Source organism: Haemaphysalis longicornis, unplaced genomic scaffold (assembly GCF_048455015.1).
Source record: "Haemaphysalis longicornis isolate Haplotype H1 unplaced genomic scaffold, Haemaphysalis longicornis Haplotype H1 scaffold_5, whole genome shotgun sequence".
NCBI classification, from domain to species: domain Eukaryota; kingdom Metazoa; phylum Arthropoda; class Arachnida; order Ixodida; family Ixodidae; genus Haemaphysalis; species Haemaphysalis longicornis.
Genome location: NW_027526385.1, coordinates 126,403,487 through 126,427,129, shown reverse-complemented (window position 1 = coordinate 126,427,129; position 23,643 = coordinate 126,403,487). Strand labels below are relative to the sequence as shown.

Here is a 23,643-nt window from a genome sequence, read left to right as displayed (position 1 = left end):
TTTACAATCTATGGTTCACTCGGGGTTCATTTTTTTGTAGTATACAATCTTACCTGATTTTAATGCAGGAAGTGGATAACGTGGCTTGCGAAATAAAACTAACTTGAAATCAGCTTATTATAAGCTTTGAACTGTTGGATAAAATTTAGAGTGTTTTGTAATATAATTTTATTTGTTTAAAATAGAAAAAAACAGTTTTCTTCTTCATACATATAAGTGTAATTAAACCAGTATATTTGCCCGTTCATTCCGGCAGCGTTACTCAACAAGGCAGCAAGTTGTAATCCTCACATATATGAAGACTTCGAAAAGCCTAATGTAAGTATATAACTTTTGTTACAGAGCCATAGGCACTCCTAAAGTGACGAATAAAATTTCAAAGATCACGTTAGGCCCTTCTAACAGAGGTTTGTTTTCAACGAAAATATGCAATAGTTTTCTTACGCAACCAACACGCAAGCACTGCGGTGAAAAAAGTCCTATTTATAACTCGATTGTAATTTTCAGCCTGTGCGACACAGGAACCAACGTGTTTTTATTGTTGTCACAATAGATAAGCCAAAAGGGTTGTATTTGTTTTAAATTTTGGAAGAACTATTTTGTAGTATTAGTAAAAAAATCAAGAGAAGTGGTCACCAATAATTTGAATGAATAATAAACTGTGGCAAATAAAAAAATGTGATCAGTAAATCCCGAATGTAACAATAAATTAACCCCTAATAAAAAAACACTCAAGGAAAGGCCCTTTGACAGAGACATTTTGCATGCCAACGAAAGATAAATGTAGTCCGCACGCTTTTCTGGATGAACTAAAGAATTCAACAACTCCGTAACGCGCACAGACGCGATAAAAGCAGTAAAATCAGCGACAATTCATGACGGCCAGCGCGGCCGTTCGTAACTTTCAGAATGTGGCAATATTACTTTCCTCAAGCAGAAAACACTTTTTGCAGTAGCATGTATGCGAACAGATGGCATGGACCCCAAATGACAGCGCTCATCTGAGACAGCCTACTTTGAACGGTTGTACGTCCACACATGATGTGAGAGCCGTAGCGCCACACTACGCTGGAGCTGTCAACGTCGACTGACTGGACGACAATCACAGCCTATTTAAGAACTCTTATGGCAAACGACATTACCAGAAACGCTGTGGTGCGAGCGCACTGCACTCAATAAATGCTAACAAAAACATGGGAACGCTGGGAGGAGCGTGGGTTTAATCAGGCAGCGTCAAATTGTCACTCAACAAAATAGTCAATCCGTTTTTATGAGAACAGCCGGTGCGATCGGGGCGAGGAAGATACAAAACTCGGAGAAAGGCGGCACGCGGAACATACTTGTTGCGCACGCTGTTTCTCCATACGTATGACATGATCCATATCCTAGTATTATCTCTTCCTTCAATAACTTTGATTCATAGGGATGTTACGTGACTATTACTGACGTAGAGGGTTGTATGAAAACATGACAATAGAGTATTTAGTGTATTCAATTACGTTGATTATATTGCTTGTAAAAGTAGAGTATAGCACAATGGCTGTATGCCAACAACATTCAACGTAGGATTCATGCGTCCCTGATGATGGACACAGGAGATATTGTCACGCAGCCAAAGACGCCGCAGTTGTCTTCAAAGAAAACAGGTTTATTGGAGCGAAATCGTGCTCCGCTAACAACTCAAAGAACATACAGGCGGACAAGCAGTAGTCAACAAAGTAACTTGCGCAGGCGAGCGTCGGGCAGTCTAATACCGCAGCATTTGCTCTGCCGGATTTTATCTTTCATTGCGAGTGTTTCTGGAACCGTCGATTTACATCCAAAACATTGTAGATCAAAGAATATTATTCTAGGCTGGTGACATTAGGGCGAAACACCAACCTTCTAAGTGTGAGATAGCCAGGGCGGGATATGAATACAAAATGGAATACTCGATTCACATTGGAAAGAGATAACATAGCCGGGCGGCGCCGGGCAATAAAAACAGAAGATAAACAAACAAACCCAATGCATGGTTCGGGGCATTCCTCCACATTCAGGAGTGCATTGACCCGATATTAAAATACAACAAAAATCCGAACAAACAACAAAAGCAAGAAATTCCGCCATCTTGATCATAAGGATGGCAGCGAACACACGTGGACAACGTCGTTTCGCGTGCGCCGTCGGAAAGGGCCGGAATCAAACCACCGGGATCACTTCGTAGGTAAATTGGCGAACAGGTCGTTGACCCTTGGAGAGTCCAATATACGGTCGCAGAAGATTTTCATTGAGTCCGCGTCGTGAGATAGGGGTCCAAACCCACACACGATCCCCTGGGTGGTACTCGGCGTCTCGGAGTCGGAGGTTTTACCGTCCCTCATCTACATACTGCTGGTCTGTTGTACGAATTCGAGCAACCTGGCGCGCCTCATCAGCCCGCGGAAGGTATCCTTAGACGTCAGCGTTGAAGTCATTGTTTTCTACGTGCGGAAGCATGGCGTCAAGCATCGTAGTCGGCTGTCTTACGTAGACAAGCTCGACCGGTGTCATCTGCGTAGTTTCCTGCATAGCTGTGTGTTATATACGGGAGGACATCGTCCCAAGTCTTACGTTCAACGTCGACGTACATAGACAGCATATTCGCGATCGTTCTGTTCAGAGGTTCTATTAGTCCGTTCATACGTGGGTGGTATGCCGTCATTTTTTGGTGACCCGTGTTTCTGTAGCGTAAGATTCTTCACATAAGATCCTCAGTTAAGGCCGTTCACGGTCCGTGAGTAGTACTCCAGGGGCTCCTTGTAGCAGAACACCCTGGGTCATAAAGAACTTCGCGACTTCTTGAGCAGCCCCGCTCGGTTGAGCGGCGGTCTTTAAGTAGCTCGTCATGTAGCCGGTCGTTATGACAGTCCCCTTTTTTTCTGATCGTGACGTTGGAACCCGGTCCAGGAAATCCGTTCGAATCTGTTGAAAGGGCCTGGATGAGATGCCGATCGGCTGCAGATATCTGGTAGGTCTGTTCGGCGGACTTTTTCGCAGCTGGCCGTCACTGCAGCTGCGGATATAGTGGGACACATCGGTGGTAAGGCGGAACCACCAGTACTTTCCCTTCTTTTTTCCCATAATACTTGGTGTTCCGAGATGTGCGGAAGGCGGGTCATCTGGGTACACTTCCAAAATTTCGTCATGAAGGTCTGCGGCGATGACAATAAGATAACTTGTTCTCGTTCAAGGGTTGAATTTTTTCTTCACGAGGATGGTGTATTTCAGGCTGAATGCAGGTAAGTTGCGTTTGAAGCCTCTTGGCACACTGATGTTGGGTCCTTCTATACAGTTGGGCATGGCTCATAACTCGGGGTCGGCACGCTGCGGGGTTGCGAGGACACTTTCCGTCAGGAGTCTGAAGAATGCGCCGTCTTTGTCGGAATCTTGTGCTGGTGGGATTCCAGGGGCGCGAGAAAGGCAGTCACGTGTCGGAGTGTTTCCAGCCGGACTGATACACTATTGCACCGTCGAATCGTTCTAGGCGCAAGCTCCACCTACCGATACGGCAAGCGGAGTCCTTCAAATTGGCTACCCAACATAGCGCGTGGTCGTCTGTCACAACCTTCAACGTCTTCCATACACGTATTGCCGAAATTTTGAAATAGGCCATATAACAGCCAGGCATTTTTTCTTAGAGGCGGATAAGTTTTTTTCTTTCTTTGTGAGAGCACGGCTCGCATGGGCGATTACTTTTTTGTAACCGCTTTGCCATTGGAGGAAGAAAGCCCACAAGGATATCACCGGCACCCGTATACATTTCGTTTTAGGAGATTTTACCCAAATGCGCGAGCACTTGCGGTCTTTGAAGGCGTTGTTGCAGCTGGCAGAATGCTTCCTGTTGGGCGCTTTCAAAGCTGAAATATATGCTTTTTTCCGTGAAGCACGTAAGTGGCTCTGCAATGCGTGTGAAGTTTGCAACGAAGCGCCGGTAGTACGCGCATAGTTCAAGAAATCTTCGCACGCCTTACTCGTCTTTCGCTTTAGGGGTCTTCACTATGGCTGAAGTTTTTGCCGGGTCAGGCAGCACTCCCACGGCGTTGATGACGGGTCCAAAAAATTTGACCTCCTCTTACGCGAAGCGGCATTTTCTAGGCTTCAAAGTTACCCCGACGTACGAATGACCTCGAATAAAAACTCCAACTTTGCAAGGTGTTTGTAGAATGTCTGGGAGAATACCCTACCGGCGTCGATGTATACGTCGTCGATGTGTACTTCAGGCCACCGAGCACGTGTCCATGACTCTTTGAAACGTTTCTGGTGCCTTGCACAGCCCAGACGGCATCACCTTGAACTGGTATATGCCGTCCGGGCTTATGAATGCAGGCTTCTCTTTGTCGTTTTCGTACACTTCAATTTGCCAGTATCCTGTCTTAAAATTCTTTGAAGAGAACTACTCTGTGTGGCAGAGGTGGTCGAGGGCGTCGTCGATTAATGGAAGGGGGTATGCGTCTTTTTTCGTGATTTTTTTCAGTCTCTGGTAGTGAACGCCGAAGCTTAATATGTCGTCTTTTTCTTTACGAGTACGACCGGCGTTACCCAGGGACTTTTCGATGGCTCTACAATGTCGTCATTAAACATGTCTTCGACTAGTGTCCGGATGGCTTCCCGCTCATGTGAAGACACTCGGTGCGGTTACTGTCGGTTAGTTGCGGATGCATCTTCGTTTAAAATTCAGTGCTTCGCAAGCGGTTTCTGACGTAATTTTGACTTCGAAGAAAACGACTCGCTGTAGCGACGCAGCAAGCCAAATGATTTTTCCCGTTTATTTGCGGTAGCGCCTGGTTCACGTCGAAGGAATGCGGCAGCTTGAAAGTATCCGCAAGCGCGCAAAGTCGACGACCGCGATCACTTGATTTTTTTCTCGTGTTTCTCCGAGGAACCCAATTGCAGCGACCTTGTTTAGAGGCTGGTCATCATCAGCATCATCATCTACACCAGCCTATCTATGCCCACTGCAAAGCAAAGGCCTCTCCCATTATTCTTCAATTGCCCAAATCCTGTGCTAACTGCGACCAATTTATCCCCGCAAACGTCTTCATCTCATCGGCCCATCTGACTTTCTGCCGCCCTGTGATGTTATGCGGTTTTGGAGACTCAAGACGAGGTACTGAGAGGTACAGATCAGAGACAAAAACGTGGGTCAAAAACGTGAGACCATAAAGAATAAGACAAGCACTAGGAAAACTAAGGAAAAAAGACATACCACAGAGTTGAAACGTTGGGGTCATGACAGTGTTGTGTATAACGCTGTGATAGGGGCAGGAAACGCACTCTGCATGTTCTTGAGTAGGGTGTGTTCAGGGGAGGCTGGGGCTAGCCACAGTCGCCAGTTAAGCAGACGAGGGCGCTTTGAGAGGTTACAAAGAAAACATGTATTCTAGAACAAAGCACGACGCAGACAGTAATACATAGACGGTAGACTACCAGAGAGCTAAAAAATCCAAAAGGAATAACCATTCTACAAACGTGATATCAAGAAACCCAAAACGTCTAACTAATGTGCCGAAAAAGTTATACCCTTAAACGCCAGAAAAGCGCCACAGAAAAGTCCAGAAAGAGTTCACCGTAACGTGGCCTAGTACTCGGGGCGTCGGGGTGTCGCGTTGCGTTGCGCCTAGTGCCGCGTCGGGAAGTGTCGCGTGCTGTGCCACTGATGGTGCAGCTCCGTCGCCGCTCTTCCAGGAACGGTACTTACGGGAGCGGTCGTGGCCTGAGCCTGCTCACCATCAGGTGCCATGTCACGGAAGGCCGCGGGCAGTCGGCACCCGGTAGCCACGGGTGGACGATGATCTCTAAGCCTTGGTCGTTCAGAACCGTGGCACGCCGCAGCGCGTGTGCCTGCCACGGACCATGACCCTGGGTGATAGGATGCTGGTCAGGGAAGGCCTTGGCGTCAGATAGATCCCTTTTAGCTTGGGTCCCCGATAACCGATGAGCTCTCGATCTGCGCCTGGTCGCCGCTCTCCTCGAACCGTCGTCTCCGAACTCCCCCACTGCAATGGCCGTCCTTCCTCGTTCCCGTCTGGCCTCGCCAGCGCTCTGTTGTGCCCGGCTCTCATAGGTGACTCGCGCTCACCGTCATCGGCTCGTGTGGCGTGCCACTTCTTCTTTGTCGGCCCTGCCGAAACAAGAATAGTACCTTCACGCGCATGTGTCCGCGACGTCGCCGTCGTCGTCCCCGCCAACTGAGCGCTTCACCTCACTTGTGTTCCCCATTTAGAAAGTTTTTTCTTGCGAAAAAAAAACTGCACAAGGAGGTGAAGATTCACTGCTGGGTGGTCGGATGGGGTCGACGCAGTTGTCATCACGGTGAACATCATCCCGTGCACGGTGAACACAATCCCTCACATTCCGTGACTGTCACGCACGTTCGCGCACTGCAAGTCGCACGTCAGCCACAACACTTCAGGATTCGCAGTATCATGCTATCATGCAACACTATTTCGCTATAGTACAACAAACACTCCTACACTTTACACATCAGTGCACTAGAGACACATTTTATACGAATAATTGGTCCGACCACTCTATTTCTATTGTTAACAAGCAATACATTATTAACACAATCTGTATGGCTGAAGCAACCCGTTTCACGCCAAGTCGATACCGCGTTTTCAACCCGCTTCATTGATCTGAGGCTTCATCTTTACTTTTTTGCGCCTCTTCCACTCCGCACTGTTGGCGAGGCTATCAGTTTGGTTGTTACAACCAGCCATGCTCAAATCGGTAACGCGCTCAAGGCAAGAATCGCTGCTCAACGGTTCCGCCACAAACCAGCGGCTCCCAAGTTTATCCGCTTCTTTTCCCTTGCGAGCGATCTTTCGGGCCCGCTTGTGAGCTTGCCACCAGAAGGACGCACCGAGTACTTTGCGACTTCCACTGTCTGGCTTGCGGTGCTTACCCTTCACCTTGATTGTTACTGCTCGCCGTTTGACTTTCTTCCGATCCAGTTTCACCATTCTCTTTTTTGCCTTATGCATGCCCTTTACCCTCCGTTTCACTTTAGGCCTGTCCTCATCAACCGGAACGCTCTTCGATCTTTTTGCTTCGCTCAGTTTTTCTTGAAAAAGACCGGTTGAAAGCGTTTTCCCCGGGACATTGCCTTCGGCCTTTCGTGCGTTTTCGCATGTTCTCTCCACAGCCTACTAGCCCCTGCACGAAAACCCTGTCCTTTTTGTGAGTGTCTTGGCCGCTGTGGAACACCTTTGTGTGGGGGTGCGTTTCCAGCTGGTTACCCAACTCGGTGCACGGCTGCGCATGGCTGCTCTCACATGGCACATTCCACTCATCTGCAAACGGTGCCTTTGCAACAGTGCCATGTTTGAGCAGGAGATCAGCTCGCACTTCCCACGCGCCTTTCACTTCAGCGTTCTGCGGCTTACAATCATTGTTTTTTTTCTGGTGCACGCGGGCTCATCGCATTCTGCGACCCTCGAGACGTCACCCCCATGCGCCGCAGGTTCGATGCTCTCTTTTTTCCATGTTTTCTCGAGGCTAAGTTCGGTCGGTGACATACAGCAAGATACCGTCTCCTTGCTGTTAGCTCGTTTAGGGCAAGACTTGACGGTATTACAGACACGGCGGCAATCAAATCAGTACGGTTACGTTGGCCTCGACCAACAATCTGAGACTTCGTTACCCAGCTTGTCACACAGAAAGCACCCAGGGGTTCTGGCTGGGTTCGTCATATTCCTCGCCCCCTTTGACGACCCAGTGTCCTGCGTTTCCTTAAAACGCGTCAGGTTGATTTGATGCTGAACCTCGAGGAAGTGATCGGTGGCCTGCGTCTTTTCCGAGAGTTTTGTGCAATCTCTTTCCCTTAGAAAAACTGCTAACGCGCTGTGGCAGTTGGTCAGGAATTGCTCCGCCACAACTAAATCTCGTACTTCGTCAAAGGTTTCAAGAGTACCTGCCATCTCCACCCAGTGGTTGAAGAAACTCTCTAGTCTAGGCGCAAGTTGCTTCTCCATCTCACTGTCTTGCGGCTTGTTCTGCCGGAACGTTTCCCTGTAGCCTTCATCCGTGAAACGGAAGCGTTGCAGCAGCGCCAGTTTAGTCTTTTCATAGTCGATGGACTCGTCAGGAGACAGCCATCCGAAGATCTTCAAAGCTTCTCCGGCTAGACACAAACTGAGCGCTTTGGCCTATTTCTTTTTCGGCCAACACTGTCCGTTCGCCACTTGTTCAAAACTCCTCAGATAAGCGATCAAATCATGACGAGCTTCATTGAAGACGGGGATGAATTTGTGCGGATTGACTTAAAGACAGGGCTTTCCGCAGAATGGGCGTCACCAGCAGTCACACCAGAGCCTCTACTCTCCCCAATTCTTGCCAACCTGAGTCTTAGCTGCAGGTTCTTTTCTTCCTGCACGAGTCGCAGTCGTGCAAACTAGCGCTCCTGAAGGCTAGACTCTCGCTATGCCACTGTCAGGTTCGGTGACAATAAAAACTACAAGAATAAGCTTTATGAACGAGACTAGTTTTTATAACACTCCAGACCAAAATAACATACAAGCAATGAAGTAAAGAGCAAAGCAGAATGAATACCAAATGGGGAACAATAGAGACCATTGCAAAGGCAATATAGAAAACCAAAGCGGGTTCGAACAAACAAGGAAAAGTCACGGTCCGGGAATTAAGGTAAAGGACGCAGTACGTGGATAATACCGGGACAGGTCTGTGGCAGCGTTGAAAAGTTCACATCGTGGGCCGATGCCGTGGCAGTGCAGCGCGCTCCGAGCTCCCGTCACCGTTGTGGCGAAGGCAGCTGTCTTGGGGTCCGCTGGTTTTCACTATTGTCCGGCAACGCGACCCGCTTGTGGAGAATGCGTCTTTGAGGTTGCGCTGGTGGAGGACCTCCTAGGGCACGGCACGGGTCCGGTCGCCCGACCGCCGCGCATCTCGGTCACACTCCACTCTTCTGGATGTTCTCCCTCGGTGTTCTTCGGCCGCTTCCGCCGCCAGCTGCTGTCGCTGGCCGCGTCCCATTGGTTGGTTGCCGGCGCAACCTCGTGCCGGGGTCGCGAGCCTTCGGCGCCGTAGCCGCTTTCGATGACCATCGAGCCACTTGCCTTGCGTCTTCTATGTTTTCGTCTTCTTTCACTCATTACAGCCACCCTATCATCTCGCGCTTTCGCTAGGGCATCGTCAACCCATGCACGCAACTCCGCCTCACGCAACCCCTTATGTTCCCCGGTGGCAACTAACTCCTGCCCGTTCATCGTACACCGATGCAGGGATAACTGTCGCACCGTAACCTCTCAATGCGCAAATGCTATATCCTGCCGTGAACACCAATTTTGTGAGGAGGGGAAGGAAACCCATTCAGCCGGTTCTTGAGTAGGGTGTGTTACGCGGCGGCTGGGTCTAGCCACAGTCTGCAGTTAATCAGACGAGGGCGCTTTGAGAGGCCACAAAGAAAACATGTATTCTAGAACAAAGCACAACGCAGACCGTAATACATAGACGATAGACTACCAGAGAGCTAACAAAACCCAAAAGGAATAACCATTCTACAAACGTGACATCAAGAAACCTAAAATGTCTAACTAATGTGCAGAAAAAGCTATACCTCTAAACGCCAGAAAAACGCCACAGAAAAGTTCAGAAAGAGTTCACCTAGTTCGCAACTAGAGTTCGCAACTAGTACTCGCGGCATCGGGGTGCCGCGTTTCGTTGTGCTGAGGGCCGCGTCGGGAAGTGTCGCATGCTGGGCCATTGACGGTGCAGCTCCGTCGCTGCTCTTTCAGGAACGGTACTTGCGGGAGCTGCCGTGGCCGAAATCTGGTCACCACCAGGCGCCACTTCACGGAAGGCCGCCGCAGTCGGCACCCGGTAGCCGCCGGTGGACGATGACCTCAAGGCCGTAGTCGTTCAGGACCGTGGCACACCGCAGCGCGTTTGCCTGCCACGGGCCATGACACTGGTGGATAGGATGCTGGTCAGGGGAGGTCTTGGCGTCAGGTAGATCCCTTTGAGCTTGGGTCCCCGAGACCCGATGAGCTCTCGATCTGCGCCCGGACGCCGCTCTCCTCGAATCGTCCTCTCCGAACTCCCCCACTGCAATGGCCGTCCTTCCTCGTTCCCGTCTGGCCTCTTCACCGCTATGTTGTTGCCGGCTCTCATAGGCGACTCACTATCACCGTCATCGGCTCGTGTGGCATGCCACTTCTTCTTTTTCGGCCCTGCCTAAATAGGGACAATCCCTTCACGGGCTTGTGTCCGCGACGTCTTCGTCGTCGTCCAAGCCGACTGTGCGCTTCACCTGACAAACTCCTAAATATAGAAGAGTCCAAGTGAAAACAAATAATGCGAGTTAAAGCTGGTTCAGTCTTACGGGTAAGAAGCCTGGCTTGGGGCGAAGAAGGAGACGAGGGTATGCCGTTGAAGTAGCGATGAAGGCATCAACGTAGTCAGGTGAAGCAGCGCAGTAAAGAGCAGCGGCACGGTAGTATTTCGGTCCTTTGCACATACTTAGGACTGTGTGCCTGGCTCTTCAGACGACATCCGCAGGACACCGTGGTGGTGGCCGTCTGGTCGACAGGCCGCAGAACCAGTGGACGCACCAGGAAAGCGGGACTGCACTGGGCCACCCTATCCGCACCTTCTTATTAGTCTACTCCTTCCTCATCATCATGATGACGCTCAACTTGCGTTATCTTAATTTCATCACACACCATTTCCACTGAGGATTTTCAACTTTATTTTGATTGCATCATCACATCACACGCTCCTACAGCGCTTGCCTTCTCTATGAATCCACTTTGTTCCCCTAATGACCAACGGTTATCTTGCCTTCGCATTACATGCCCTGCCCACCTCCATTTCTTCCTTATTTCTACTAATATGTTCTTAACACGCGTTTGTTTCTTGACTCACTCCGCTCTCTTCTTTGTCCCTTAATGTTACACCTATCATCTTCCGTTTCATTGCGCGCTGAGTCGTCCTCTATTTAAGTTGTACCCTCTCAGTGAGCCTCCAAGTTTCTCTCCCTTGCTGAGTACCGGTAAGATGCAGCTGTCACACACATTCTTCCTAAGGGACAATGGTAGGCTGCCATTCATTATCTGAGAATGTCTGCCGAGTGCACTCAACCTTATTCTTATCCTTCGAATTTTCTCTGCATTATAGTTGGGATCCGGGGTCACAACTTGGTTTAGTTAGATATTGTTACGGGGATAAGCAGGCGTGTAAGAGGCGAAGTGGGGTTTATTTACAGTAATGGCGGTGGCTCACCGGAGAGCGTGCAGCAAACATCGATTCTGCCCAAAACAAGCGTTTCGTTCTCTTCTTCATCGGCCATGCAGCTGGAGGGGAGGATTTGCCCGTACAGTGAAGCAGTCCTGACATTTTGTGTAACATTTCCCCCTCCGCAGACTAAACTCCCAGGGAGAGTCATTCAGCAGCGCGCGGGTTGTATGTTTTAAGGCGTGCAACATGTACAATCTTAGTCTTGCTTGCCCGGCATCCGGTCGCAGTGAGACGTGAAATGACGTAGGTGACATCGCTGACACGATCCACAACAACAAATGGGCCAGTGTAACCGGACCAAAACTTCGTACACAAACCGCGTTTCCCTAAAGGTGTCCATAGCAACACCAGATCACCTTTACAAAATGCAATACTGGGGTGGCGAGCGTCAGTATCGGTCTTTAGAACGGCGCTGCGAGGACAGTGTACGTAAACGGGCTAATTGGCGGGATTCTTCAGCCAGGCAAAGGGTTTTGGCAATGGATGCCTCGTTGTGCAAGGCGTCCTAGCTGAGCGGGCGTAGACGAGGTAGAAGGGACTGTAGCCGGTGGTTTCGTGCTGGGCAGTGTTGTAAGCGTAGATGATGAATGGTAGTATTTCATCCTAGTTTCTTTGGTCGGAGGAGATGTACATCGAGATCATGTTGATGAGTGTGCGATTCGTGCGTTCAACCAATACATTCGTCTGTGGATGGTACGGGGTCGCATGCCGGAACTGCGAAGTACAAAGCCGAAGTAATTCCTTCACAACATCCGCAATAAATTGGCGGCCACGATCACTGATAAGCACACGAGGGGCGCCGTGGCGAAGAATAAGGGCATGCAGCAGGAATACAGACACAGAGGTTGGTGAAGCAGTTGGAACAGCTGTGGTTTCCGCATAACGCGTCAGATGGTCAACACAAACGATAATCTAGCGGTTGCCGCCAGGCGTTCGTGGAAGTGGGCCTACAAGGTCAACCCCAACCTGCTCGAAAGGAGCAGTGGGTGGTTGCACAGGAAGAAGCAGACCGGCAGGTATGGCGGCAGGACGCTTGTGATGCTGGCATTCTGTGCAGGTGGTGACGTATTTTTCAGTCGTGCGCCGCATGTTAGGCCACTAAAAGCGCTCTTGGGCGCGGTGTAATGTCCTAGCGTAACCAAGGTGTCCAGACATCAAATCATCGTGCATAGCGCGCAGTACGCAAGAGCGCAGACTCTCTGGTACAACCAAAAGAAACCGCGCACCAGATGCTCCGTAGTTTGCCTTGTAAAGCAGGCCGTCCCGAAGAGAAAAGCGATTAGAATGGGCGGATGCACGAGCACCGGCGAACAATGGGGCCAGCTCGGGATCGTTCTGTTGCTCTCGTCGAAACGTTTCAACGTTGGGAAATTCCTCAGATACTGGCGCGAGGTAGTCGTCCAAATTGTCCGCATCGCACTCAGTCCTTGAAAGTGGTAGCCGGGAAAGGCAATCAGCGTCGGTGTGACGGCGGCCGCTTTTGTAGGATATAACGAAGTCGTATTCTTGGAGTCGGAGAGACCAGTGGGTGAGTCACCCGGATGGATCACGTAGTCCAACCAACCAACACAGAGAATGATGATCCTTGACAATCGTAAAAGGACGTCCGTAAATGTAAGGGCGAAACTTCTGCGCAGCGAAGATAACCGCCAAACATTCCTGTTCGGTCACAGTATAGTTTCTTTCCGACTTGCTGACTGTGCGGCTGGCATAGGCGATGATATGTTGGTCCCTGTGATGCCTCTGCACGAGTATTGCTCCAAGGCCGATGCTACTGGCATCCGTATGCACTTCGGTCGAAGCCGATGGGTCGAAGTGGCGAAGTATTGGGCCAGAAGTGAGCAAAAACTTAAGTTGGGAAAATGAGTCCGCGCACTCTGGCGTCCTGTTGAAAGACACATTCTTGCGCAAAAGATAGCACAGAGGAGCAGCCAGCTCTGCAAATCTAGGCACGAACCGGCGGAAATAGGAGCATAGCCCCAAGAAACAGCGAAGGTCACGAAGGTCACGCATGGCTGACGGCTGCGATCTTCTCCGGGTCAGGTGTAACGCCATGTTTATCAACTAGGTGGCCCAAAACTAGTGCTTGGCGCTCACCGAAAGGGCACTTTTTCAAATTCAACACAAGACCAGCCTTTCTTAAGCAGTTCAGGACAGTGTCAGGGCGTGTGTTATGCTCTTCAAAAGTACGGCCGAAAATTGCTACATCGTCGAGGTAGCACAAGCAAATCGCCCAATTCAAGCCTCGCAGAATTGTGTCCATGAATCTCTCAAATGTAGCAGGAGCATTACAGAGGCAGAACGGCATGACGTTGAATTCGAAGAGTCCGTCGGGGGTAACAAAATCCGTTTTCTCTTTGTGGGCTGGATCCATCGGAATTTGCCAGTAACCAGATCTTAGGTCGACTAACGAAAAATACGAAGCAGACTACAGGCAGTCAATGACGTCATCTATTCGTGGTAGTGGGTAGACGTCCTTCTTTGTGATTGCGTTCAGGCCCCTGTATTCAACACAAAATCGCCAAGAGCCATCCTTCTTCTTCACGAGAATCACCGGTGCTGCCCACGGACTAGCTGATTCCTGCACAACACCCTTTTTTGCAGCATTTCGTTGACCTGGTCCGCAATAATCCTTCGCTCGCTCGGAGAAACCCGGCAAGGTTTCTGCCGCACTGGCCGGGAGGTTCTGGTATCGATGGTGTGTCGCGAGCGGCACGATGAAATGTCGATCTTGGCGTCTCTTTGCGAGAAGTCAAACACCGATGCATGTCTGCAGAGGACACGAGCTAGTGCCTCCCTCTCGGTAGAAGAAAGACCCTTGCTTATCATTTGCGGGAATGGTCCGTCGAGGGTAGCCGAGCTCCCACCAGAATCACAATTTTCTTCGGTTACTGCTGCCAGGGATACTCTCACATCTTTTTCAAACGCCGCTAGTTTCATTCCCCACCGCAAAACAGTACCAGCCGCTGAGCAGTCAAGGACCCATAGAAGATTGCACCTACCGTTTACCGAAATCAAACAATGCGGTAACAAAACATCATTCTTGATGCAGTTTGATGCAATGGGCTCAACTATAGCGCAAAAGGTAGGCTCACAAGCACCGCGGGCCTACACGGGAACAAGAGACGCTGAGCGGGCGGGCAGAAGCGTGTCTTCGGATACAACGAGAACGCGTTCTTCGCAGAGAGAAGGCTCCTCCGCGAGTACTGAATGGAACATGCTGTTTATGGAGAGCTCGCCCGTCGCACAGACCATCATAGCGCCACATTCACGGACGAAGTCGATACCGAGAATACCATCGTGTGTGGACCTCGGAAGCACTGCAAATTCAGCCTGTATGTGTTTGCCGGCTAGAAAAACGTCAACCGCACAAATACCGAAGGGCATAATGACTCGCCCCCAACACCTCGAAATATGGCACCACGGTCCCAGCTGAACATCACTTTAGGCCCAATACACTCCTTAAAAACCCTACTCATAACGGAAACTGTTGCTCCAGTGTCAACTAAAGCCATCGTCTGTACACCATCAATAAACACTTCCACAATGTTCTTGACCATCAAGACGGGCAGAGGTACGTTTCCTAGAGGCTGTCCGGCGACCTCACACCCATCGGCCACGCCGGCTAGTTTCCCGGCGGTGGTGACAAGGGCCGCCGCCGAGGCGACGGAGACTGGCGTTGGCGTAAGCGCGGTGGCGTCAAACTCCTGTCGGAGGCGGGAGAGCCATTGCGGGGACCATTAAGATGCTGGTTGTTGCAAGTGGGTAAAATGATGGCGACCAACTGTTAGGGTTATAATTACTACCGCTAGGCCAGGTAAACCGCAGGCCAGCGCTTGATCCAGGGCTGCGACGCCGGCAAAACCGCGAGATATGACCGGCGACCCCAGATCGGTAACAAACAGGTGGCTCGCGAGGAGAAGCGAACCGCCCGGATGGGCTGTTCTACTTCGCTTCTTATTAAGGATGATGGTAGCTTTGGAGCCATTGTAAATATTCTCTGAATTCTTACATATTGCTAATCCACACCCTGCTTCCGTAATGCCTGAATGAATGCTGAGGTTTCGGCCGAGTCAAATGCTTTCCCATAATCTATGAATGCTGTATATAGATGTATAGTATATTCTGTGCAACTAGCTCGTCTCTCTATTTTGTTTATCACCTGATTGATTGTGCGAAAATGGTCCTTTGTTGAATTACCTTTACGGAACCATACTTGTTTTTCAGGTTGAATAAAATCTAACGCTGCACAAATTATGTTAGCGATTACCTCGTAAGTATCTTTTAGACGACTGACAGTAGGGGAATAGGCCTGTAATTTTTCCAGCCCTTTATGTCACCTTTCGTATGCATTAAAATAATTTTCGCGTTCTTCCAATATTCCGGTTCCCTTGCGTTCATTAGGCATTGCGTATACAGGTTTGCCTGTTTTCAAGTACAATTTCTCCGCCGTCCTTCAAGAGGTGTGCGGTTACCTGATCCTCACCAGGCGATTTCCCCCTTTCATTTCTTTCAAAGCCTTCCTTACTTCTTCTGTCGTTACCGGTGGGATGTCTATCTCCTGTTAACTACTTTCCCGTTCCGCATTATCCTGGATGTCCTGGCTACTGTACAGATCCCTATAGAACTCATCGACTGCTGTGAAAATTTATCCCTTTTCGACATCACATTGCCTTGCTTGTTTTTCAGTACATACCTGTGATTTTTTCCCCGCTAAGACACCTCTTCACTGCTTTCAGGCTACCACCGTTTTTTACAGCGTATTCGATCCTCTCCATGTTATACTTCCGTATGTCAGCTGTCTCAAGCTTATTGATTAACTTGAAAAGCTCCGCTTGTTTTATTCTGTCAATTGTGATAAAGGTTGTGTTGGTTTGCCATTTCCTAATTAGATCTTTCGCCTCCTGGGAAACTTTGCCAGTATCCTGTCTAGCCATCGTGTCCCCGACTTCTACTGCACGCTCCGTTATATTGTGTGTAAGGTGGTCGCTGGCTTCCGGTGTCGCAAACACTGATTCTATGGTAACAGCTGAATATCGGTTCTGCTGCGCGATCCCTAATCCTTCTGCCTTACGTATTACTGTTAGCTCTTTATTCGGCTTCTTTCATAGTAGCTTGTTAAGGGCCCTTATTAAATCTACCCTTATTTGGGATCTTAGCATACGATGGTCACTACACCTTGTCCTTCCGATCACTTCGAATTCCTTCACGACGCCAGGGTTATCGCATAATATGGAGACTGTTTCATTTTTATGCTCCCCATACGGGCTCTTTCACGTCCACTTCCGGCTCTGTCGTTTGCAGTAGAAGGTATTCATGATGCGCAGGTTATTCCTTTTTGCGAACTTGTCTAGTAGGTCCCCCCTGCTATTTGTACAGACCAGACCATAGTTCCCAACTGCCTTGTCTCCAGCCTATTCGTTCCTAGTTTAGCACTGACAGTATACTATGTTTTTACTTTAGCCATTGCCCGTTTTACATCGTCAAAGAAGCGTCGCACTACCTGGTCGTTGTGGCTAGAAGTGGGCACGTAGCCCTGTACACTTTGAGTACTAGATGGTGGTACTCCTCGGTAAAATTAGTGACCAAAACGTGGGATTTCCTTTCCTTAAACTGCGCAATTCTTTTTGCTACAGAGACACCACAGTAGAGAAGCAAACTTTGGCTATTCTCTTTGACCGCATCAACGTCATAGACCACATGATTATAGTAAACTGTGATTATCAAGAATGCGAGGGGTGGAAGCGCGACGTGATCTTCGGCAATCTTTTCAGCAGTACCGTATTCGGGATTCGGTTCCGGCGTCATGGAGTGATCGGAAGAAAAATGATCGACTCGGTCGGCAAATCTCTTATTGCACCGTTGTCCGTCGAAATGTCCATTCCCAGAATACCGTTGCGGGAGCACTAGGACAAAATGACGAACGCAGCATAGTGCGTGGGGCCATCTATGGTGACAAGCGATGTGCACTTCCCACTTGCTGTTACGAGATTGCCTCCTGCTGTGCGTACGTGCGAAAAATTCCATGTGGTCGTAACGTTCCTCCGCTTAGACGCGTATGGTCCGATTTTTACTGCGTAGTCGGCTCCAGTGTCTATGAAAGCGACTACATCAAAGCCAGCGATGTACACCTTGACGTCAGACGCCGCCTTCATCGAGTTCTGGGTTTGTGGGGGCGTCGCATCTCGGCTTGTGCGTGTTCATGGTCTGGCACTGTGCGTTGTCGTTGTAGTCATCTTCTCAGGAGCAGGCTCGGTCATGTTGGGTATCCGTGGCGCCTTGTCGCTATTGTCGTGTTCGGGACTCACGTCAGGGTTAGATCGGGTCGTCGGGATGAGGGCATGGTCTGTGGTGCGTTCTTGCGTCGTTGCAGGGATGTCGATCTTTCGCCGTTGTGCAAATATACAAGTTGCTGCTTTTAGGTTCCCCAGTGAGGGCTGGGGAAGCTTCCTCGGGTGAAGTCTGTGTAGCTCAGCATGAGTAGGGGAACAGCGAATAGTTGGAGCCCGCTGCACGCCGGTTCGTGTTTTACGCGATCGTGGTATTTCTTGATTTCAGTAGTGTCATGGCCGGGTAGGGTGCGTGGTGCGTCGAAGGAAAACCCTCACAAACCGAGCCTCTTCTATGGGGGGCATCGATGGCAAACGTCGTTGGCCTCTCCGCAGTGGTAGCACAACGGACTATTTTTGAGGGTTCGGCATGCTTTCGTCTTCCTCTACAGCTGGTGTTTTGTGTACTGCGGGTAGGGCAGACGACAGTGGATGGCGGTACAGTGGGGCATCTTGATGGCAGGTTGGAGCAGGGCGGGGTCGACGAACACCTGCCGAGTAGGTCCTTGTGGCTCACATTGCTTGTGGCTCGCGGGGAGCTTCCGATGGCATAGAAGTACCCAGCGCCTGATGAAGCTCTTCTCGGATGACGTCACTCCAGGAATCGACTTGGATTTGCGGCGTCGTTGGCAAAATTTTGAAGCTCCTCCCTGACAACTGCGCGGATTGTTTACCCTAAGTCTTCCTTCTCGAATTTAGTGACGTATACGGGGTTCGCCAAACACGCGTTGGATGGTCGATCGTACTGCCTTGAGTGCATGCCGAGGGTCGTCTCGATCACGGAAGCTTCGGTCACGAATTCAGCTACGGTTTTAGGGAGGGGGGGGGTGGCGAAAACGTAAAGCGAAGAGCAATTGTTTAACGCCCCTCATTAGAAAACGCAGCTTCTTTTCTTCTGCCATTTCGGCATCAGCTTGTCGGAACAACATCTTAATCTCTTCAACAAACACTACAACACCTTTGGTTGGGTGCTGCATTCGCGTCTGCAACAAGAGCTCGGCGCATTCTTCACGCACGACAGTTGTGAACGTTGTGAAAATTTCATTTCGTACATGCTTCATGATGTTAGCGAGGTCTCGTGATTTTCCAACCAAACTCGAGCGGAATCTTCGAGATTGAGAAACAATTGCCTCAGAGTTTCTTCGTCATCTCACGTATTGAAGATTCGAATACTTTCCAGCTTCTCTATGCACTGTGGCGGGTCTTTACCAGGGGTGATGGGTGCTATGATGGGTGATGGGTGACGGGTGCTATGAATGATGGGTGCTCCCGGGGGTGCAGAAGAACGATGGGAGGATTTTTTTGGTTGACTATGGTGCTGGTCGCGGAGTCTTCCTTCTTCACGTTCGCCATTAGCAGACCGCGCTCCGGTGGGAGGCCTAGCGATCGTCGACTGGTGCGGGTGGGGCTTATTTGGCGACTTGCACAGGGTTTAGGTTGCTTGTACCCAGAGCTCCACCAGAGGTCATGCAGCCAAAGACGGCGCAGTTGTTTGCAAGGAAAACAAGTTTATGCAGCAAACTTGTGTTCACCTAGCGACTCAAAATACACAATGGTGGCGAGGCATCAGTAATTAAAGTAACTTACGCAGATGAGCCTCGGCCCGTCGAATACCGCGGTGTCTGATCCGCCGGCTTTTATCTTTCAGCGCGAGTGATTCTCGAACAGTCGATTTACATCCAGAAGATTCTAGATCAAACAAGCATATTCTACGTTAAGGCGAAACGCCCTCGTTAACAAAACAAATTAGCCAGTGCGGCATAAAAAAAATAATGGAACACACGCTTCCCTTAGGACGCAGATAACATGCCGAGCGCCACCGGGCAGCAAAAACAAAACGTGAACAAACAAACCCAATGTATAATTGTGGGCAAAATTGTTTGATTGTCGCTGACACATCCTTGCACGAAAAACCATTTTAATACACTTCGAACATGCATCACCACGACATGCTTTTCAAAGTGTAGAATGTCTGTAAGAGCCACAGCGTCGAAATTCAACTATATAGCAAAACTGGGTTTGGGAAATGTCACTGGCTTTATCCGAAGAAAAAGACGACGCCAAAACTGCAGACTGCAGTTTTCTGTCGGGTGAATTTATGCAAATAAAATCGATCTATATTAAGAACATCTTGCGTTTTTTAACACCAGGAAATTGGGGCAGCGCGCAACCAATCAAAGCGGCAATGTCGCGAGGTTGTATATCATAACTCTAGCGGGCTTGTCGGCACATTCACAATCCGCACCGTCAAGACGCAGCTGGAAAAAATTTCGAATGCCCTTTAAGGGTGGTGCCTCAGCAGGTACTCCAACGAGGAGTGAGAGACCCGGCTCAGGTGTTTGGACGAACTACGGTAATAACTGCATAAATTGTCCCCAAGAATCTTAAAAAGAACATGTTTTAGACAATATAGCACCACCACGCGATCCTCAAGTTTCGCCCACAAAAAAAGTGTAAAAATGCAAGCAAGGTTAAGTTTCGCGCCTGGTGCGTAAAAATAGGATTGGGGCAAAGACAAGCGGGACAGAAACCAGCCTCCGCGCTGACGATGAGGACGACGATAATGATGACAATAGGGAGGCTTTTTGGTGCATAGCAAATTTCCAAACAGATGGTTGGCCAAACGTCAGTTTGAGATAGCTTCTACTCCGTTTTCCTGTCTATTTTTCTAACTATTTTTCAACATGGTGCAAACAAGGAGTAGTTTGTGGCAGACGAGAGTAAAGCGGCTACCTGAGTATGGTGTACCTCCCGTCTCGTATGCACACCCATTAGCATACTCGTGTCATAAAAATGTCCGTGTCAACCCGTGTCATAAAAATGTCGTCTCCGGTACGGTGAACCACGCACGCAAATGCTGCTGCCTCTCTTCTCCTGTCGCAACTCAGAAAAAGTTTATGTCCTCAAATAAATTAGGGGAGTATGTGGCGATACAAGCAAAAAACCTCTTTAAAACTCAAAAATTTTGTGGCAAAAAAATTAAAGGTATACTTGCTCATTTCGAAAACACTAAAAGCACCTTCTTTCAGGGTCACTGGCTCGTACTTTTAAATGCAGATCATTTCAGTAACTCACGATGTCACCCGCCTTGACGTCCGTAGTCGTAGTCCGCACCCCTCCTCCTACACTATATAAAAAAATACTATCCGGCGCCTGGTTTCGATGCCTCGGCCCTGCGGGCGGAACGCAATGTACATTGTGCTCTACCCACTGCGCCACAAAGCCGACACAGAATGGTAGGCTACGAATGCGCCTTATATCCTTGATTCATTCAAACTACGTCAAGAAGCTGCTGATACAACGCATTCACTACCACAAACTCACCAAATACTAAAGGTTAACGCAATACACCCACCCCCTATGCGACGCAAACCTCTTCAGTATTCATTAAAGTTTTCTCTCTCTATGCGACGCATTTACTCGAGTCCCCCTCGCGGGGAGAAGACCTAATTTTTTCGTAAGTCTCCAGAAGTGATATTTGTAGCTAAAATATTTCACATGCATAACAGAGTAATGGAACGAAGAAGCTTCATTTACATTTGATCGTTTACTGCATTATTCCGTGATAACCACAGCGTGCTCATATGACGCGCACCCAAATGTGCCGTTCCACAAAACAGGATCTGATTACTGGCTTACTTATAAACTTTTGACTTGAAAAAAATTCGTCGTGGTCTAGGATTCGAAATCGTCACCACCGCCTATATAGGCCTGTCCTTCTACCAATTGTAGCCGTAGGGCTGCAATAAGGTAGATAGCCCTTTTTCTTCCGCAGGTTCTTACTTTACGTTCCCCTGGTGAAGTACTCGGACGCAGCTCACCGGGGGCCGGATTAGCGTCTTGTTTCACTGGGGACTCAATACTGCGAGTAAGGCTTTGACACGCCGATCACAACCCCGGGTGGCCTCAGGCTGCCCAACCCGTCATGACACCGCTTGCTGAACCAGCAGCAGCTGCGGTGGCAACAGTCATCGTTGGGACCGGTGCCACTCCGTCCCCTTCTTCCTCACACTCCCTGCTTCCACTCGAGGCAACAGAGGAGGACACGGGAGATCGCACATTCGTTACTACCCCCGCCGCATCGGTCGTTGCACCTGCTGTGCTCCTCACAACTTAAGTGGTAGCGGGTAAAAAAACTAAATGCACCCAAATGGGTGCAAAGTCTAAGTGCACCCAAATGAGTGCCAAGTCTAGGGTGCCAGGTTCATCGGGCACACCACTGACACCTTACGATGAGATGCACGTCGGACGATTGCTGCCTGCAGGGCAGCGTAAGAAACCAGGTGGGGCGGCCAACCCAACAGAAGAGCTTAAAAAGGTCTTTCCCGAGTACAAGATCTGAAAGATTAAACATGAAAACTCACGCACATTTCTGTTGCTCTCAATGTCTATATTGAGAGGACAAAGTATGATCCAATGGAACTGCAAAGGCCTTCTTAAAATGTTTATGATATCTATAAAATATCGCATTCCAATCAGCCAAGTGTGATGTGCCTTCACTAAATGCATTTAAACTCCAAACACACAAGTTTCGTTAGCATATACATTATATTTAGGAAGGACAGAGATAGTGGCCGTACATCTTCGGGTTGTGCCATCATTATATTTTACTGATTTTACTTTTGTTTTTGTTGAGCGATTTTCGAATTTACGTCTACATCCTTCATACATAACCCCTCTTTTGGCGCTCTTTGCCTTCGTTGGCGTCGTCAGAAACATCCAACCATCATCAAGTATCTCACAGAAGGCTGTCTTTAAACACATCCAGTGACTACAAAGATCTATCTGAAATATAGGCAGGCGAAAGAAGGCTTCTCCGTTTGCTTCACACTTATATATTTAAATAGCCGTATGACGAAGGCGGCCGCCTTCATGGTGGACTGTGCGGTGAATTCAGGTAAAATAAAATCAAGCCATTATACAGCATGCATGGCATTCGCGTCCCACACATTTTCTTCACTGAAAATCAGGGCTACAGCTCTTCTCTTCCTGTAACACTACCGTTCCCTGGTCCAATACGACCACGATTTTGAGGCCACAAAACTAAGGCGGAATAAAATGAGATTTGGTGATGTAAGCATTACAAAAGTTTAATAAGTGTTGCGCCGCTTAACAAGTTTTGGAGAAGGTTGCAAAGTAATAGCCATACTGGCTTAGTTTCTGAAAGTCTTGGTGGGGTGCAGTCCTAGGTAGTACGCGGACCTGGTCGCACAGCCCAATTTCCTCCGCGACCACAAATAGACCGTGTCTGCCACTTCGTGTCCCCAGCATGTAAGCAGCCTAGCTAATCAGATCTGTATAGACACGAATAGGCGACACCAGGCAATACGAGATCACAGGAAGTAGCGCAGTCTCCAGCCGTGCCATCCGAAGTGATGTCGACTGGTTTATACGTTTTGTCACTGCTTTAAAAGTGTCTATGTCGTGGGACAAGACATCACCAACGACTTCATCCTCCTCCGTGGCGGCGAGCGCTCATCTATGCTTAGTGGGCAGTACATCATCCAACGTCATTGCGCATGTAACCGTATTGCTTCGTCGATGGAGAATGGTGCTTTCATCCTGTGGAGTATATGTCACGAGAAAGAAAAAAGGGCCACGTGTCGCCTATAACCATGTTCAGACAGCAGCGACCGCCATAGGAAAAGACGCAGCCTGGCTGTGACTATTGTGCCGCTTGAATATACATCCACATATATTGTTAATACACCACTTCACCATCTAGCATGTTTCCTCTCATCTTTGTTCAGTCGCGACGTAATAATTTTTTAGTGCATTAGTATATGCTAGAGTGTGCTCGAGCATGATAATGCGTGAATGTGGGAAACCACTGAGGTATGAAAACTAACTGTAGTTTCTCGCGTAGTGTTTGCATACAAAATGCATTTTATTCCTAAACTGAAAGACAAGACACAACGTTGTCCTTAAGAGGACGAAGTTACACACGAGTCACTCAAGCTCCGTGGATGTAAATTTTGGCTATCTATGCTGTTTTATAATGCCATATATAGAAAAATTCATAACATCGCTCTAAAGACTA

The 23,643-nt window shown here is 49.0% G+C and overlaps 1 long non-coding RNA gene across 1 annotated transcript in view; it reads left to right on the top strand.

Moving 5' to 3' along the window:
* The window catches only part of LOC144139394 (uncharacterized), an 82,428-nt gene that overhangs the window by 7,608 nt on the left and 51,177 nt on the right, over window positions 1-23,643 (top strand). The window contains exon 2 of the long non-coding RNA XR_013316180.1: window positions 257-318. This is a non-coding gene — a long non-coding RNA (uncharacterized LOC144139394). The remainder of the gene's footprint in view (window positions 1-256; window positions 319-23,643) is intronic.